General features: G+C 44.5%; 1 gene segment (V, D, J or C); it reads right to left on the bottom strand.

Annotated features, from left to right (window-relative positions):
* Window positions 1-16947, bottom strand: part of LOC115301965 — a 550585-nt gene that overhangs the window by 45484 nt on the left and 488154 nt on the right.

Below are 16947 nucleotides of genomic sequence, written 5' to 3' on the forward strand. Positions count from 1 at the left end.
GGTCCCAGAGCCCCAGATCAACCGATAGTTGCTATCCACACAGACACAAAAACCTTAACAAAAACCTTCACTGTCCTTCCGGGGAGCCTATTAGAGATAAGTCCCAGATAAAAAGTCTAGAGCAAAACACATAAAACAATGTAGGAATATTGACTACTGAAGATTATTTGCTCATTTAATTATATTTGATTCCCTTGCCCATTACAGATTCCATACACAGATGGTAAAATTGAATGACTTAACATCCAAAGTCAATCTAGGTCTCTCTGCATATAAGAGAAGCGTAATTCATAAAGTTTTCAGATTGGCGAAGTTGAACTTGCTTCGCCTTCCCTGATATTTTAAATAAAAATGCAAAAGAGAGAGACATAATTTGTTTGGAGTCCAAATGCATCTGATTCTCTAGCGTCTTATTTTCACTACTGATAAGATTCTAGTCAGAACCATGGCATTCACATACAGGTTAAGCTGATTTGGTTTACGGAGAGTTCTACCTATGAGACCAAAGTCCCTAGGGACCCAGGCAGGTAAAGGCGCTGAAGACCCGACAGAGCACACCGTTAGGTGGCCTGCAGTACCGCGAGGAGGTACCACAGCGAGTTGGCTGTTTACTAGAAAACACCTTTTCAAAATCGCTGCTTGGTTTCCAGCACTTACTTGGAAACACTTGTAATCTGGTTCCAGCCCCAAAGTAGAATTTGCCACTGTTGGCCAACACTGTGATACCGAGGCCTACAAAAACCCCCTGAGCCCAGGGTGCGCCCAATAGCAACCAACTACAAAAACTTGGAGATACATTGAAAACACAGTGCAGTGAGACAGTTCATTTTTGTTTTGGTTACATTTCAACCCCTGCACATTCCCATGGCCTGTACCTATTGTTTTCAACTCACAAAGATGACAGCTTGAAATAATTCACCTTAAGAAACACGGGGCATCTCAAGCTCTAATCTCAGTTCTGGTTTTTTTGGTTTGACTTAAATTATTTAACTTGTCTACGCTTTAGCTTTTCTGTCTGTGAAATATGTCTGATGATGTGTGACCCTGTTTATCTTATTAGAGCATGTTGAGAAGATTAAAGGGCTGGGGGTAGAGCGGTGGGTTTATACTAGAGAAACGCATTTTAAATAATGTGGGGGAAATAAGCAGCTCGTTCAAGCCAAGATATTACTAACATAAATGGGGCATGGGTGGTGGTGGTGGATATGTTAGCCAAAGCCTATTGTCAGAATCACTAACAAAAAGCTTTCTTAGTAAAAACTGAAGGAGAATAGATCTGTCTCGTGTGTTTTTCCACAAGAAAGTTAGCAGACATTACCACTTAATCTGCCAGAAGGGAGAGGGGTGGAAAAGGTCAGCTGAATTCTGAGGCCTCACTGCAGGGGGGAGGGGGAGGAATAAGAAGAAATGACAGGCCCCCCCTGCCCCCACCCCAGCCCCTCAGCAGTGAATGAGCATCGATTAGCTTCCCAGGACATGACATTTCCCTTTGCTGTTGGTGGCATTAAATGACATCAAAGTTATTTTTAAAACTGAATTTCACCATCTCAATGGTCAAACTGGCACTGTCGCTAGATCCAGAAACTGTATATGCTCAGTACTGCCGGGAAAATGGGGGATAAAACAGAACCCCTCCATATGATTTACAGACATACTAGGGCACAGAGAGAAAAAAAGACACTTACACGGTATGACCATCACTTGAGTGCCGGACCCAAAATATAGCACATCCCCAAAGCCTGTCAGTCCACAGTGGTTGACTCTACTACAGAAAGTCTGCTACAAAAAGTCTCTTTGGAGGCAACATGTCTCGGGTCCCAAGGTGGAAGCTACAGTTTCCCAGACAGGAGGAGATTCAGACCCATGTACCATGCAGACCATGGTGTTCCTTACTCCATGCAGACCTTCCTCCAGGGGGTCTTCCTCATCCAGGGCCCCCTGTGCCAGCTTTGATGTAGGCATTCGGTAGCCCATGGCGGCTACCTCCACCTCCATGAGGACTCTGCTGGGACCTGCCCTCAGGGAGGATTCTCTCAGGTGCCTGAGCCATTGAGGATCACAGAAGGAGCTAAGAAACTTCTCCAAAATACAACTGACGGGCTAAAGAGGCAGGCAGCAGTGTGTGGTGGGGTTGGTGCTGGGGTGGGCATGGTCGCCAGGAATCAAAGGAGAGAGAAAGGAGTTAGAGATGGAAGGGTCTGAAAACCAAAGTAAGAAGGCGTAGACACACACCAACAGCTGATGTCAAAATCTGTCATGCCCTGCTTTGTGGGAACACATGAGTTCGGGGGGAAGAAGTGTTCCTGGCTCCGTCAGTTGCCTTGACCTATTTAGTACGGTTCTAGCTCCTGTAACGACCTCTCACGTACAGCAGAGAAGACCCACACTGCAAAGGAAGATCATCTCCCTTTCTTATTTCTGTATCACAGAGCAATCTGACCAAATGTTCTACATGAAGGGGCAGAACAGCAACCACAAAAAGATACTCAGAATCTGCTTCGCTCCTTCTAATTAGGCTGTCAATCTGTTTAGCTAATAAGTCGTATGAAGTGTCTTAATCTCTTCCAAGGAAAGGAGTCATATAAATGCAAACTAGCAGCAGCAATCAGTCAAATGGCTTGCTGGGTATCTTTCCTTTGTGTGAATGGAAGGAAAACTTTCTGTGTGGAGAGGAGACAGACTAGGGGAGAAAACACAACAGCATTTGTTTTTATTAGGCTGAGTCTATACAGCACAAAGTAAAACAGATCTGGCAATTATTTAGGTAATGTGACAGTCAATTCAAGCAATTTCGAGCACGAAGAAGTTTTCTCAAGGAAGTACCTAAATATCTGGATCAGCTGCTGACATTAATCAAATTAACTGGACAATTGTGCTGTATAGACACAAACTAATAAATGTGCCCTGAAATGGTTCTTCTGAAAGTGTTAACGTTTTATAAAGTTAACATTAAAACTGGTCCAATATTTATATCCACCATCTTCATTTTGGCACTGCAATTGACATTTCCCATTTTTTCTTTCAAAACATGTCTTACATTTAGAGCCAGGAAAGTAAGGGTGACCTTCTCCCTGGAGAGGCTTATCAGGTTAACACACGGAAGCTCATTTAGAAATTCACTGGCGTCTGGGATGTGAGAGCTGGTCATTACAGATTAAGGGCTTTCTCTCAAGTGGTAAAGGACTTACAGGGAATAACGGTGAGTCTTGTTCCCGTCCCAAAGACAAGCTTGTTTGCTCCAGAATTAGCACAGTGCTTCTGCCCAGTACAAAAACACTGTACTCTGCTAAATTTCCTTCCTCTTCTTCCTCTATAAAGCCCACCAGGGGTATGCTACACACATTTCGACTCCTATTTGGTGATGGCCTCTTAAAAAAAAATCATCCTATGAAGGGGCTCCTGGGTGGCTCAGTCGGTTAAGACTCCGACTCTTGGTTTCAGCTCGGGTCAAGATCCCATGGTGTGTGGGATCGAGTCTTGTGTTGGGCTCTGCACTGACAGCACAGAGCCTGCCTGGGATTCTCTCTCTCCTCCTCTCCCACCCATTCTCCCCTCTCGCTCGCTCTCTCTCTGTTTCTCTCTCTCTCTCTCTCTGTTTCTCTCTCTCTCTCTCTCTCGCGCACGCGATAAATAAATAAACTAAAAAAAAAAAAAAAAGACCTCACCATCCTACCATCCTATATAAAATGTTCTTTTCCATGGTTCTTGGCAAAAAAAAAAAAAAAAAAAATTCCTAGTTACTAACAGTTTCTCTTCTTTCCTCCCCTTTTCTCTTTTTTTTTTTTTTTTCAAACAACAGCTTGCTGTTTCCATGCTTGAAAGACAGTTTTCTCCCTACATGACAGTTCTTGGAGAATTTTAGTATCCACAGGGGCGGTTTCTACTCTAGTGTACTATTAGGAAAGTCACTTTTACTTTCTGTGAGCCTCTCACACTGGATGTTTTTATTTCTCCAAGGTCAGCCAAATTTATATTCTCTAGCCTTAGCCTAGAATTTCCAGACCCAGATCACCCCCAGTCTTTCCTCTCTTTTTGCCTCTAGCTGAAACCAAATGGGTTAGAGAAGACCCTATTAGCCAGGCTTTACACACATCCTACTAGCTTGTGTAAAAGGAAAATAAAACCTAACAATCAAAGTCCTTGGTTAGAAATTGAAAAGGCGGGTAAGATGACCCCAAAAATGAATGTAGTGGGCAATTGTGCCTCAATCAGGAGCATTCAGACCCACCTGGTTTTACTTGTAAACTTGTCCCCTGCCCAAAGATGAGCTTTCCTCTGTTCCCAGAGCCACACTCCACTGCTGTGCTTTACAAAAACTTTAGGATATAATTTTTTCCTTTTCCTTCCCTTCAGCAACCTGATCTAGTAATAATAACTAATATTTGTTGAAGACTTACTATGTGCCAGCCACTAGGCAAAGCCCTTTGTAGGTATTAACTCTTTTAATCTGATAATCCAGTGAGGTAGGTAGTATAATTATTCCCATTTTACAGATGAGAAAAATGAGGCATAAAGAGATTAGGTAATCTGCCTAAGGTCACACATCCAGTAAATAGCAGTTAGGGTTTGCCCAGGCAGTTTGATTCCAAAATTCATGTTCTTAACCACTATGCTGTTAGCCATTTTTTCTATTTTGGTTTCTCCTTTGAAGTATGTATGTCATTAACATTGACAAAACAGCTCACTGACCCTAATAAATGTACCCTGAGCTGGTTCTTTTGAAAGGCCTACATTTCATAAACTGAACATTAAAACTGATTCAGTATTTACACCCAGTCTCTTCATTTTGGCCCCGTAATTGACATTTACCATTTTTTTTTCCTTGCAATGCATGTCTTACATTTAGAGCTGCAAAGGTAAGGTGACCTTCTCCCTGGAGAGTCTTATCAGGTTAACACACAGAAGCTTGTTCAGAAATTCATTAACACCTATATCTCAGATGTCTTTCCTGAAGCCCCTTGGCTCCGCTGTAACCCCCCCCCCCCACACTTCTTCTCCTGGAGCTTTGGCAAGCCTGGAACTACCCTGGGAGCTAGCCCAGCCAAACCACAGCAAACACTACTGGGACCAAGCATAGCCTGGTTGCACAAAGCACAATTCCAAACAGGGTAGGTGGTCTCTAGGATGCTCCTGAAGATTCTTGGACAGAAGAACTTCTTGGGGGAGGCCAGAATTAGGATGAAACCAATTCCTTTCCTGTTACTTCTGACAAAATCCACTATAAGGCAGTAAGCCAAAGAAGACTGAGACACGCAGTAATTTATGGCAAATCTGAGTCATTCTGGATTGTCCATGGTGGGAGGTGCTCTCCAAGGAGGCCACGGGATGGCCCTGAGTCCTGGGAGTTCCCAGCAGCCCTTGACTTATCTTTGGCTGGGGGGAACCAGTATTTACAATGGCCCCTGTGAGGCTGGCACCGTATGCATGGAGGAGGCCGCGATACATGATGCATATTCCCACCTTTTCCAACTGTCAATGCTCCCGAATGGCCTTTTGTGAATGGGCCCACCTGCTTGCTCTATAAGAAAAGAGTCAAATACTCCAACTGCCTTCCTACCATGCATTTCTGGATCCCTCTGTCTTGTTATTTTGACTGAAGGAGAAGCAAGCGTTCAGCTTGGGTGGATGGGAGAAAAAAACACTATCCGCGACTGCACATTTTAAACATTAGGGCTCAAAAGGGAGAGACAGTTTCTGAGATATTCCAAACTGTACAGACAGATTTGAGAGAGTTAATTTGAAGACTCACTTGGATTTACTGCCAGACTCGTCCCCAATCCCCAAATCAGCTTACGGCTCTTGCCAATATTGTTGTTGTTGTCGTAGTCATAGAAAGTCTTACAGAAACCAACCAGGCCATTGTGTACCAGGAAATCCCTTTCAATCCCCAAATCCAGGCGGCGTGCTCCTCTAGCTGGGACCCCAGCCAAGGAGGCAGTGGAGGGGACTGTGTATTATTGTGGTCAATTCATAGCCTGGTCCAGATGGAAAGACTCTACTCAGATTAAATAGTGCATCCCTCCCCTCTAGATGGAGCTACCCTCTGACCAGGAAGGAGTGGGGCAATCCTGACAAACCCCTGGAGAAGGACTCTCCTGACTCCAGTGCTCACCCATCCCTGCACTTGACACCGGACTTTCTCACCCGATGAAGACAAAAAGCACAAGGAGCCTGTTATTCTCCAATCCATCTGTTCCTGTGCGTGGCCATCACACATGTGCCCATTTTCACATGTACATATGACATATAGATACACAGTATAATCATGAGGATTCGTAATCAGAATTAACATAAAAAATAAAATCGGGTGGAGAAAACAGCCCCCAAATGAAGCTCAGTGCTATGATTTCCTTTAGAAATTAGAGCACTCATTGTGGATTCAGCAGAGATACTCACAGGGTTTGACCATTAACCTTGTTCCCCCTCCAAATGTGAGCTTGCTGCCTGCATTATTATTCACACAGTGATCTTCAGCTCAGCAAAAACCTCCTAGAAACTGAACTAAGTTTTCCCTAAAGATCTTCTGGAAGAAGCGATACCGTGAGCACAGAGAATATTAAGTAATTGTCACAGTAATAACCTGGCACAGAATCTTAGCACCAGCTTGGATTTCAGGACTGTTTCCACATTGGATAAATGGAGGATATTCTTTCTAAATATTCTAAAGAGGGAGTTTTCCTGCACAAGCCTAGAATGCTGACTGCCAAAATCCTAATGTATCCTCTGGTGTTTTAGATAATAATTCTCCAGGGGTTCTGAAGATCGTATTCCACGGGTGGACAAAGGAGGAACAGTTCATGTCCATGGCACCAAGCCAAAGCAGTCAGAGATATTGTCATCACCATGGGAAAGACAGGGTGCTGCCAGGCTCCCCCCCCCCCCCCCCGCCCCCAGCAGAGAGTGGGAGTCAGCATGTCGGTCCACCCCTTCAGGGTGCTGGAGCCAGACACCTTTGACTGAAGTCCAGCTTGTGGAACATCAAAGGGAATTCCCACCTTTTCTCATTCCATAGAACTAGAGATAGTTGCAGGCACTGGCCAGCCCTGAATTCACCAACTCCAAATCCAGACCTTTTTACTCTCTGCTCAGATGGTCACCAGGACAAGACATTTTCTATCTTTGTCCTAGTGGACACTTTCCCATTCTTGCTGTCCCTTTCATCAGGTAACACATGTCGAGGACTAATCTGAAATCTTTCTCTTATAGGTAGCTTTTCCTATCCTGTCTAGGTGAATCTTTTGAATCTCTCTTAATTTTGAAGGTAACTTGAAGGAAAATCTGAGAAGGAAAGTCCACGGACACCACTACTGAGTATATAGCATGGTGTCCTCCCTTTTCCTCACCTCTGGCTCCTTGGAGGAGCTTAACAAGCAACAATCAGGAACAGACCATACCAGAGGGGAAACCAGCAACACGCAGGTAATAAGGCAGCCCATACATTTCCTTCTTGGATTTAGTCAGTGTTATTCCTCCTCTAGAGAGTATCTTCCCATGGATAGATCCCTCCTTCCCACATCCTTTACAGAAGAATTTCCTTCCTTCCTACTTTGCTATTTGCTTGCTGGATCTCTTACTCAAGGGATATAATTTCTCAAACTCTCCCCATGAAATTAAGTGTGGTGTCACCTGTGCTGGGTGTCCTGGCTAAGACACTGTGAAACTCAATTTGTTTCATTTGTGCAAGTCTTTTTACAGTTGTGGGTCCATGGTGACTGATTTATGGACACAAGGTATTGGTTTGGTCATGTGTAGGCATTCAGAGGAAGTAGGTGCACCATTTGCCTAGAGCAGAGCACTTGTGGAAGAAGACAGCTGAGAATAAGTTTAGAGAACCAAAATGGCCCAGGTTTTAGAGTCTGAAGTGACAGGCCAAGAAGTGGACATAATGGTTTCTCAAAATATGAATGCCTAGATGAAATGTTGAGTTGGACAAAGGAGGGAGGCCAAAAGAAGGATAGGAAAAGCAAGTGAAAAGTATGGAATGAGAATACAGTTTTTTAAAGAACAGAATGTGGACCAAGGAATTCCTACCATGTTTAGAGGGGTCTCTCAAGCTTTTTAGCTAATAAATATTTTTCTAAGGATTAATACAATTCTAATGAAAATGGTGGTAAATCCATCATGGCGGGCCTCAGAACTCTCCTTTACCCCTCCTGTCTGAAGTAGAGAGACCCAGAATTGCCACTTCAGGTAGCAGTGATTTTTGCTTCTATAGTTTATAATGAGTATTTCTCTTATTTTACCTTTACTTGACCCTGAAACACCAAGGGCTTCAAAAATAACGTCTTGTCTTGTCTGTAATACTCACTTGGTAAAACTGTCAGCCTGGTGCCTTCTCCAAAGACGTATTTGTAGTTTCCTGAGTTGTCACAGTGTTATGTGGCTCTACATAAACCAACATAAGGTTACCATTTCTTGGAATAGGTTTGCTGTCAATTAGTAGGACATCATATGCACTTCCCATTGGAAGGAGCTGTCCTCATGTTTTTCTAAAAGGAATTTACTTGGGATATTATCTTAGTTCATACATAAAGTCTTCACTGGTTTGATGAAGTCAGAGTTTGTAAAACTTCCTCAATTTCATGCTATGTTTATCTTACGTGTGTTTATTAAGTAAAGAGGTTAAAATAGTTAAAAGAGGCTCAAAACAAACATCTCAGAATTTGAACATCTCAATGATAGTTGACCCTTTGAAGTAGTCCCTTTAGGACTTTCAATGAGAATCAGTTTATGAGCCACACAAACACACCAATGGTATTATTTTATATTCATACCTCATTTTGAAACCTAAGTAGTATCAGTAACTAGTTTGAGTCCCTCTTTTATTTTACAAATCATGGCTCTGAAAGGCTTGTTGATTGTTAACAAAAATGAAATCCACCTTCAAAGAGAGGCATCAGGGATGATATGAAAAGAATGTGTCTTAAAAAAAAAAAGGATGTGCCTTGGCCTTTAAGGGCAGATTCAAAAGTGAAGAGGTGCCATGGACAGTGTGTTGGACTAACCTGAGTGCCACTTTAAGTTGAATGGTTTGGGCCACTCATTTAAATGTATCAACTCCATTTTTTGACAAATCAGCCCCATTACATTATTGTCACACCTGCTTCAGGCACGGAGGGTTGTTCGCAAGAAATAACACAAAATGTAAAGTGGCAGGCATTGCTACAGAGAGTATGTCTGCATGGAAGGCACCCAGTTTCTGTGACTCTAACAGGAAAGCAAAAAATAACAACAAAAGCACAACCAAAAAACACTGAACTCTGCAAGGTGTGGGGATGGCGTGTACTTCTTCAATATTGCTTTCTACAATCCATCTCTAGTACCCTGTCCCTGACAGCTTCACAGTTTGGATAAATATTCTGCTTTATCACAGATAATCCAGTGGAGGTGGGGACCTTTTCAAGGTACTGGGATTCTCTGCTTCTCCCTCAGGGTCACCTCGGTCAGGTAAATGGGTGATGTTGGTCCTCTCGGTGAAGAGGGGGCTCGTCCACAAAGTCATGAGAAGCTTGTAACTTCTGCTGCTTACCCCTCATCCAAGTCCCCTGTCACTTACCAGATTTTTCACCTCTACTGGTGTCATGGGCATAAAATCAACTGGATCCTCGTCACTTATCTGTTAGGGACATGCTTCCTTGCCTACATACTCCTGCTTTGGTTGCCTCCCTTTCCACTGGTTTGTTTCTGTCTCTATCAGAAAGCTTTTCTTTCTCTTATCTTTCTTTGCCTCTTTCCCAAAGCCTCAACGTGCTACGTGGACCTTCGGGAGATACCGCCTGTGGTATTAATACAATTTATCAAACTGCCCATAGACCTGATAACCAAATCCAGCCTCTGGGGAAACGTGTATTCATATCGGGCTCACACATCTGACATAGTTAACGCCTGCACGCTAAACGAAGCAATTGAATTCAGCTGTGTTTCAGCAGGCCCCACTGGGTTTCTTTCCAGAAAGAATAATTAGTTAACCACAAGAACTCACCGAGTGTGACCAGCAGTGAGGTGCCTTTGCCAAAGTTGAGTGCATACTCGCTGCCCGAGTTCCACAGTGCGTTTTCCCTAAACAAAAAGCCCCTCGCAGTAACCACTCTGCTGAACCCGCCATGCGATCCTCTGTTAACTCTAGTGTCTGAAAACCAACCGCGCAGCAGTGACACAGACCGTGGCCCATCTATGAGACCATTGCTAAGAAGGTCGCCCCCTCACCACAGTGACGCGGGTGGATCACTCCCGAGAACTGCCGTCCTGGGGAGAACCTTGTTTCCTGTCAGGAAGCCCAGAGTTTTCTGCCGACCAGCAGAGGAAAGTGCCCATCGGAACTGAAGACAGCCGGGGTTATTGACCAGGAGCAGTTTTGAGGGTCATGGGTGCAGGGTGGAAAGATGCCACAGAGAAAGGGGCTGGTGAACTTTGCCTCCTTCACTCTGGGTCGTACTTGAGTCCTGCTCACTGATTTAGTTTCTGGGACCCCCGACACTTACTTGGTTTAACAGAGAGTTTAGTGCCTTTTCCAAAGATGAGCCTGTCTTGGCTGCTTCCATAATTCACACAGTCATACAAAGCCTTACAATAATCAGGGGGAGGGAAGGGCTGAGGGGGAGACTGGGTGAGTGAGGGCGCTTTCCCCTCTCGCAGAAGACTCACCGCCCTGCAGCCTCAGCTCCCAGCTCCTTGGCATGGTTAGACATTTCTCTAAAAGTAACAGCCAGCTGTGCAGAGAGTCCTGAGCTCATTCTGAAACCATCCATTCTGCTTCCAGAACACTGGGTTCTGATGGCCTGCTCATGCCTGAGACACATGGGACAATCACGAGGTCAGGCAGAGACAAGCCATCTAGCACAGGTGATTAACATCGGGGGCAGAGAGTGAGGGTTTTAGGGACCATGCCACTTTTAGAGCCATAGTTCATATAAAGAATATTAATAAAAACAACAACAAAACCAGCAAAACCCAAAAAACACATGAAGAGAGCTGCTTGCACTCCTTTCGGATTAGCGGGGTCCTTATTGAGGAAAACCTGATTTCTGAGTTGTCTTTAGCTCATCACAGAATGTAGGTTTGCCTATTATCCTTAGCATTTCTTTATGTCCAGAGCCAGTGAAGAAGCCAGTGAAAACTTTTCTTTGACCTGTCCTTAGGATTGCCTGACATTAACTGACAGACTTCAACCAGCTTGGGCATAAAGAAACTGGGTGTGTCGGTCCAATTGGGAGGGGAGTGTCCTAAGCCCACCACAACGGCACAGAAGAACACCACCACTCACTCTGATCAGCTTTTGAGATTGACCCATTCCCCTCACTCACATGGCTTTACTGTCAGTTTGGTCCCCGCTCCAAAGCGTAGGTCATTGTTGTTATTGCCACAGAGACACACCCTTTAACAAAAACCTCCTGGGGAAGACCTGCAGCCAGGCTCCCAGCATGGTAGGAATGAGGGGGGAGAGGCATCGACCAATACCACACAGCGTAACAGTCTTATTCTCCTTTTTCTATAGGAACCCGGCCACTTTGTCATGCTTCTAGGCTGTAAAAGTGGGCACTTCTCAGCTCACAAGCACAACTAATCTAGACCCAAACTGGCACTCAGAGACATCTAATCAGCTTGCAAACAGGTTCCTGAACTATGTATAAACCCATGCCACAAACAAATCATGCCCAAACACACTGTTTGTCTTCAGGGACCACTATGTATGAGGTACTGGCTCATGGCATGCTCCAGAACTTCTATAATTTGCATCTCAATTATAGGTTCAAACTACTCAAACTATTCATCTATATAATTTCATGTTAATTTATCATGTAGTCATCTTGTAATTGGCAAATAATGAAACACAGCAGAGCTTTGGGGGAGAGAGTTGGCATTTGACTATGTGTTCAGAGGTTCAAGGTTTTGCTTTTAGTGAATTGAGGGTCCGACCAAATGACTCCTCTCAGAAGCTGAGTGTGTAGGACATAAAGCAAGTTTCCTTACAGTGTCTATAAAACAGTCATTAGAAGGCCACCTAGCCCACTTCCTCCCATTTGCATGTATTGCCCCTGAAAAGTTACCAGAATAACTAGTCTCTAGTCTCCATTTGAGAGTCCTTTTCATTCTGCTGCCTGGAGTGACAAAGTCCTGATGATAAATTAATTCCCAAACCCACTGTTCTAACGGAAACACACAGGGTGTGAAGACTGAAGAAGCATGGAGCAGAGAGAAGTCTGTTTTCACAGGAGGAAAGGGAAAATTCAGTAATGGAAATAAAAATAACACAAATTCTGACAGAATGCAGGTATCCTCAGTGATATCACCTCCATTGGAAAGGAGGTAGGACTGCATCCAGCCAGGACAGCTACTCTGTAGTACCCCCCGTTTTAAAGCAACACGCAGTTAAGTTACCTCAGGGCTCCCATCACCTACCCAGGGTGACCTGAAGTCTTGTTCCAGTCCCAAAGACTAATTTCCTGGCACTGCCAGTGGTCACACTGTGAGATGCTCCATAACAGAAACGCTCGAGTTTCCATCTGGTCGCCACCCTCCTCTGGCTTACTCAGAGCTCTTTCCATGACCTCCTTCCAGATGTACAGCAGGGTGGGCCCTCAGGGACCCATGTCCATTTTCCAGACACTGCACTCTTAGCCCCTGTGAGGGCAGCAGGGCTCCAGGCAGATGCCTGCTTGGCTAACACTTCCTGCCTGTGGCCCTCTTTGGCCTCAACTGATCATGGGGGTGCTGGCTAGTTGATTAAGGCCAAAGACTTGTCAAGTTCAACTCTGCAGACTCTGGGAATTAAACTCTTTGTCCTTTTCCTTTCTGGGTTTTATGTTAATGGATCCCACTTGCCAGACCTGATGAGTGACGAGGCCCAGAAATCAAATGATTAATCACTGTTCTAATGTAAGGTCGCTAAGTCAGGCAGAGAAGAGGGCATGAAGGCAGAAAAAGAGAAACAATCAAACCTCTACATGCACAGCCATTTCCATGATTCCCATGAAAGTCATTGCACAGCGCTGCTAAGAAAGCACCCCACAGATGTTCGTGCCCCAGTCCTAAGTGGTACCCTTTGTCTACTGGAGCCCAGAATTCCCAACAATGGCCTCATAAACAATCCCAAAAGCACCCAGGAGTCCTCCAAAATCACATACCGCATCACCTTCCTCATCTACACAGCTCAAAATCCCCTCTGCATGTAGGATAGTACCATTGATGGCAGTGGTAGCAGAGGCTCATGAGCAGGGTTGGGAAATGTTCCCATGGGGACTGCATTTAGAGCCCGATGTCTTGAGGAGAAACACTTACAAGGCTGGATGATGAACTGGGTCCCTTTCCCAAAGGTGAGTCTGTTCGTATTTCCTCCTACATTGACACTGTGAGTCAACCCCTTACATAAATCTCCCTGCCAGAGACACATGTCCTGAAACTTGCAGAACTTCTACAGCTGCTCAGAAGCCCTCAGACACCGGCCTGGCTGGTGCTGTTGGTCACCTCTCTCCCTCCCTTGTTGCTGTCATAAAAGCTCAAAAAACACATGACTGAAGGAAGGGGCCCAAGGATGAGGACAGGGAGTGCCACCACACAGCCACCAACCCGTTTCACCAGAGCGGCTGTGGCCACAAAACTCTTCCCCGTCATGTAGGAGAGGATGGCTAAGACGAAGATCCTTTGTCACAGATATTAAAAGGGGCACAAAAACGATGCCATGGTTTGTCTATCTGGAATCTAAAACAGGACAACTCAATGGTCAGTCTAGAACACATAATAAGAAAAGACACAAAGACATCACTTATTCTCAGACTTACTGGGCCTGACTGCTAAAAGAGTCTTGGTCCCAGAAACCAGCTTGTTCCTGCTGCCAGTCTTCTTACTGTTGTCAGCAGCTTTACAGAAACAGGGCAGACACCTGTCACAAATGTCATCTCGCCAGCAAGTCTACCCAGCTTGCCCCTGCCACCACCCTTTGAGCTCTCACACCTCCCTAAGTCACAGACTTAGGAGAAGTGGCTAAGCTTGAGACGGCACACCAAGTTTTCCATTTTGTGTCAAGACACCAAATAGCAAGCAGTGTGGTCCATAGAGATGCTGACATAAAAATTTTTTTTAATTCTATTTTAAAGCTGTGGGTCACACTAGTTAATTGGTATGATCGACTCTTTCAGAGGCAACGCTTGGCAATTCTGAAATGAATGATACTAGGGAAGTTCTTATGGTGCACCTGAAATTTCACTTTCTTTGGAATCAAGTATGTCTAAACCAGAAAGCTTCCTCACCACGGAATGAAACTCGGGCTGAGACTAGGTGTCGGGGGGCAGAATGTGTTTTATACTCACAAGGCTTAACTCTCAAAATGGTTCCGGAGCCAAAGATTGGGTTGTTTCCCACAGCATCAGACTCCTCTACAAAAACCACATCGGCGTGGGTGTGCATGGGGTGGGGGCCAGTGGCTTGGCTCTGGAAACAGAGGACTATTCCACTTGGTTTTTAGGAACTACTGGGATTTGGCCAAGAAGCCAAGGATGTTGGAATAACTGCAGAAACTTTTAAATGTGACCAGGTCGATTGTGTATGGAATTGGCTTATGTTTGCTTTTTGCTTCCTGGCCTAGATAAATGTTGCAACTCTTCCTTTGAAGGAACACTCCAAAGGGCTAGTGTATCCTTGCTTTCAGGACTTTTGTAGCCCTCTAGCCCAGAGTTTTCTTTCATCTCATTAATCCTAGTCATGCTCCCCCTGTTCCAAAACATTCTACTCAACTGTGATGTCTTCTAATTTCAAAACCCATAGCAACTACCAACTGCTAACAATTTCTGGAAGCACTTCTTGGAAACAAACTCATTAGAGCTGGCTTCCACATACAGTTTTCAAGTATTTGGGGCTCTGTGTTGGTTTACAGCCGCTCTGACTGTCCCCTGCTGGGTATCGTATTCTTAAGCTGAGTTGCTCTTAGTGATGCGGGGAAGTCTGGCATTTTCCCCAGTTGGTTATGTTTTAACCCTGGACAATTTCCCTGAGAGTTTCTGGCTACTATGGTGTCTGTGGCTGGGAGGTGACCGACCATCACTGGGTCCCCAGATCCCACTGCTCAGGTCTCGCTTTGGAACTCTGGAACCTCTCTGAAGTCCCTGTCCTTGGATACAGAGAGGAGAGCACCACTGTTGTATCTTATCTGGACAGAAGAGAAGAAAAACCTTGGATGTCTAAAGGTGCTCCGTCCAGCATAGCTGGGAGGTGCTTTATCCCGGAATTTTCACTGTAAGAGTCTGAGCCATCCAAATCCTCAAAACTCGTGCCTGCAATTTCTAATGCAGAAAGAAGAAGAAGAAGAAAAAAAGATTCCTCTAGGTAACTGAACAGTTAAGACAGTTGGAAAATGCAGACTTGGAAAGGTTCCATACCTTCAGTTCTCACTTTTTCAATACGCTTTTCTTTCCATTTTGTGAAGTTGTCTTTGGTTACAAAGTGAACATATTCAGGTTTTCCACAGCTTTTAATTTCAGGTGCAAGAAACGTATGTGCCCTATGTTTTTCACATTACTATGTGTATATATATTCAGTATTCCTCTCTCTCTTTTTCTCTCTCTCTGTCATAGATCTAGACATAGTTGTTTTTAACAGTTAATTATGTGCCTTGCCTAAACTGTAATTTACTAAATGTAAATGTGCTGCCATACTACTAAACTACTGGAAAAAACAAAACAAAACAAAACAAAATCTTTGGGTTTTCCAAGTGTAAACTTTCCCCTTGGCGGGGCACCTGGGTGGCTTAGTTGGTTAAGCGTCTGACTTTTGATTCTGGCTCAGGTCATGATCTAATGATTCGTGGGTTCAAGCCCCAGGTTGGGCTCTGTACTGACAATGATGACACTGCTTGGGATTCTCTCTCTCTCCCTCTCTCTCCATAGCCCTCCCCTGCTTGTGCTCTTTCTCAAAAATAAAGAAAGAAACTTAAAAAAATAAGGAATAAGCTTTCCCTTGGGATCAGTGAGGAGTCTTGCCATTGAGTAAGCCTGTCCCACCTAGAACATCAGCTCTGAGCACCTTTCCCAAAACTTTTGCCATCTGCAAAGACAGCCACATGCTGCTGGACTACTTTTGGGAAATGATACTGCCTGGCATTCTGTCTGCCTGCCTCTCTGGGTCTCCTTGTTGCTTGTCTCTTTGATAGCCTCTGTTTCTACTGTTTCTTCCAAACATGTGCAGTACTCAGAGTAAAAATTATCATACGAGATAAAAGTGAAGATGAAGTCATTCTGTCTGAATTCTCTTCACATGTCACATTAGCACATGCCAGCAGCAGCAAACAGAGAATTGTGAATCGTATTTTCTCATTTTGAATTAAATATTCAAGTTCCCCAGAAAGCTCAGATACTTGGTTGACACCCATCTCTACCAGCTATGAGAAAGGACAGATAGAAATTCCCATGTCTGAGCCCACATGGTCTAGTATGACCCCCCAGACACTTATACAGGTGGCCTGGAAATTTAAAGAACTGATCCCCTGACCAAGGACGAAGTACTTACTGGGTGTAACAGTGACTCTAGTTCCTGTCCCGAAGGTTAATTTGTCGCTTCCGTAGTTAGACACACAGTGTTCTAAGTCATTACAAAAATCATTGCTCCAAACTCTTTCAACAGTACTGCAGCCCCCCACCCATTTCTCATGCACCCCCCCTCTTCACAATGCTTCTATAACCTCAAAGCCACCAGTGACTTTTTCATGCTATTTCCTGCCTGAACAACGGAGAGAAACTGAGATAAAAGACTGTAATTAGGAGAGGCTTGACATGTGAGGTCTATTTGGATTTTTCGGCCAAATTTTCCTCTGGAGAGAACAGAAATCCTCTTTCTCTCTCCATGCGCTGTCAATGATCCCCAGGTCCAAACACAATGACGAGTCTGGACACCCCAGCCATCCTGCTCATCCTTTTGCATGGCCTCATATTTCAGTTTTCTTCCCAATTATCTCATTTC

This window comes from Suricata suricatta, chromosome 9 (assembly GCF_006229205.1).
Source record: "Suricata suricatta isolate VVHF042 chromosome 9, meerkat_22Aug2017_6uvM2_HiC, whole genome shotgun sequence".
Taxonomy (NCBI): Eukaryota; Metazoa; Chordata; class Mammalia; order Carnivora; family Herpestidae; genus Suricata; species Suricata suricatta.